The sequence below is a fragment of the Chrysochloris asiatica genome, unplaced genomic scaffold, assembly GCF_000296735.1.
Source record: "Chrysochloris asiatica unplaced genomic scaffold, ChrAsi1.0 scaffold00259, whole genome shotgun sequence".
NCBI lineage: Eukaryota > Metazoa > Chordata > Mammalia > Afrosoricida > Chrysochloridae > Chrysochloris > Chrysochloris asiatica.
Genome location: NW_006408777.1, coordinates 179,159 through 182,469, shown reverse-complemented (window position 1 = coordinate 182,469; position 3,311 = coordinate 179,159). Strand labels below are relative to the sequence as shown.

At 39.9% G+C, this 3,311-nt stretch overlaps 1 pseudogene; it reads right to left on the bottom strand.

Moving 5' to 3' along the window:
• Positions 1–251: 251 nt before the first annotated feature.
• Positions 252–1,953, bottom strand: LOC102828610 (annotated as a pseudogene).
• Positions 1,954–3,311: the final 1,358 nt, after the last annotated feature.

The following is a 3,311-nucleotide window of genomic DNA, read 5'->3' as shown; positions in this document are numbered from 1 at the left end:
GTTGATCGGCACTTCTGCCTTCTTTCTTGGGTAGAAGTCACCTTGCTCTTCCTCACCCCGAATAAAAGTCTCTAGATGGGCCCGTCTGGTGTGCGGTGTGGTTGATGAGCAACGCTGGATAGTTTTTTGTTTTTTTTTTCTCACTTCCCAGACTGTGCTGTTTCACAGGGCAAAGCTGTGACACTGGCAGTCTGAGCACTGTTGTCTTTCTGAGCTGGGCTGTTCTGCATTCTCTCCCTTCTTCCCCGAAATCATGCAAGGTAGAGTTCGTAATTCTTCTTTATACAGTACACCAGGGCAGCAAGAGCTATTGTGTTGTGCAGTCTTTCTGTGCAGGTTGTCCTTCCGGACCAGTACCACCGGAGTGGAGGAGGTGAGTGTGTGCAGAGGCAGACGGGACAGTTTGTAGGCATCATTCTCCACTTGGTACTTGCAGCAGGGGTCAAACTGCCAAGAGATCCCATAAAAGGTGCAGCAGGCTAGGCTCAGCACACCAGCCAGCAGGGAGATGTAGTGGGAATACTCCAGAGGTAGGGCCAGCCAGGTGCAAAGGCAGGCAGTGCCTGCCAGCACAACGGTCTTGTGCAGACAGTTGCCCACAGTGATCCAGTGGGCAGTCTCGTCACCAAGGCGCGTGGGCTCGATCACAATATACTTGTAATGTGCCTCCAAGGCCTGCTCCAGCTCGTACTAAAACTGGTCTTGGGCATTCTCCCATTGTAGATTTCATGTACGATGTAGCCATCTACCGCAGACAGGCTCACCCAGCTCTTTCTCCATTTGGACTCATCTTTTGAAATTTCCTATGATTGATGTTATTATCTAGCCCAAACACTTTAAATGAAATATTATCGATACCTCTCCAACAACAAAGTGCATTTCCCATATTGGAGACAGCAGTTGAGTAGAGCGTACAGCAAGCAGCTCCCACTCAATGTCTCTGCACAAGGGGACAAGGGAGACGGCAGTTCAACTGTCCTCACTACAGAACCCGGGCAACAGATTCTAACTGAACTTTCAGAACTTTACGGCACAGTCTTGACCTAGTGGGGTCTAACTACTAATATAGAAATAGACGTCTTATTATAGGTATAAGTATTTAATATCAAAGTAAACGTTTTCTCTGAAAATCTGAACCCCATTATTATTCTATGTGTTATAAAACAAGTCATCTTAGTGAAGATGACCTACTCCATCAACAGTCAAAACTGAGATGTTCATGATGTAGGAGGGAAAAGCTGACATACTGAATAGACAGAGAAATTGGGCTGGGTTTGAATACAGCCCCACATATTGATCCCATTCATGAGGTACCAAATCGTTTTAGGAACAAGAATTACCTATACTACATGGTAGTTGTTGGTAAGTATTACTGAGTAGGTTCTAGCAGGGGATTCGCTGCACTAGTTAAAAATACTCATATGAATGTTTTCCCTATTAATACAATTTGGTGTATTACGCTGTGAATGGCATCACATTCATAAAAAAAATAAAATAAAAAAAAATTGCCGGTCCTCCAGACCCAACTCACATGCAAAACATATTGCTGCTGGAAACCCTATAACCGCCATCCTCTCCCGGCCCCCATATCTCCTCTCCAAGAACTTACTTTTGCAAAAGAAAAAATAAAAGGTGATATGCTGTGAGCAATGAAGGCAAATTGGGAGAAAGATTCATTGTAATATCCTTTCATTCCTTTATATTTTTTCTGGAAATGCCACTTCAGGTTTCTAGCTCATGGTCTATTGCAAGCACTAAATGGACACTAACAGTCCAGACTGTGTCCTGGCCCAGTCATTGATGATAATTACTTTCTATGATAATTCATTCTTCCTATTTCTTGTCTTGTGGTAATAAGACACTATTTATATATATAGTGATCCTATGCATAACAGAACAAAACACTGCCCAGTTCTGTGTTACCCTTACAGTTGTCGTTACACTTGAGCCCATTGCTGTCATAGTGTTGATCCATCTATTTGGTGGGGAGGGCTTCCTCTTTTTCACTCACCCTCCACTTTACCAACGATGATGTTCTACACCAGGGACCAGTCCCTCCTGATAAAATGTCCAAAGTATGAAAAATGAAGTCTTATTATCCTGGCTTTCAAGGAGCATTCTGGCTATGTATCTTCCAACACAGATTTGTTTGTTCTACTGGCAGTCCATGGTACTTTAAAAATTCTTCTCCAACACCGTTGTTCAAATACATCAGTTCTTCTATGGTCTTCCATATTGACATCCATATGAGGCAATTGAAAATACAATGGCTTTGGTCAGGCATTCTCAAAATATTTTTCTCTTGAACACTTTAAAGAGGTCTTGCAGCAGATTTGTTTAATTAAATATGTCATTTGATTTCTGAATACTAAAAATCCAATTTCTTCACTATCTTAAAGGTGTAAAATTGATAAGTGTCTATACAATCTGAGTACCCATGAATACTTAACTGAAGAACAGATCATCAATTGCTCATATTGCAAGTGAAAGTTGAAGGGGAAGAAAATTAAAACAAGTCCACCGGAACCAAAGTATGACCTTGAGTATATCCTATCTGAATTTAGAGACCATGTCAATAATTGATTTAAATACTAATGACCAAAGACCAGATGAATCATATAATGACATAAAGGATATCACTCATGAAGAAGGCAAATGACAACTAAAAAGATAGGAAAGAAAGAAAAGACCAAAATGATTATTAGAAGAGCCTCTGAAACTTGTTCTTGAGCCTACAGTAGATAATGCAAATGGAGGATATGATGAAGTAAAAGAGCTGAACATGAAATTTCAAAGTTCAGACAAGAAAGCAAATTAAAGTATTATATAATGAAATGTGCAAATACCTGGAGTTAGAAAACCCAATGGAAAGAACACATTCAACATTTCCTAAGGTGAAATAAATGAAGAAAAAAATCAAACCTGGAGTTGCAATATTGAAGGATATTTTTGAGCAAAATGTTGAAAGATTCAGGGAGATCCCAAAGAAGATGGGAGGAATATACAGTCATAATGAAAAGAACTGGTCAACAGTCAACCATTTTAGGAGGTGGCATATAATCAAGAACTGATGGTATTGAAGGAAGTCCAAGATGCACTGAAGGTATTAACAAAAACAAGACTTCAGGGATTGATGGATATCAATTGAGATGTTTCAACAAATGAATGCAAAGCTGGAAACCTATGTTTGTCTATACCAAGAAATTTGGAAGACAGTTACCTGGCCAACCAATTAGAAAAAATCCATATATGTGCCCATCCTAAAGAAAGGTGATCCAACAGAATTTGGAAATTATTAAACAGTATAATTA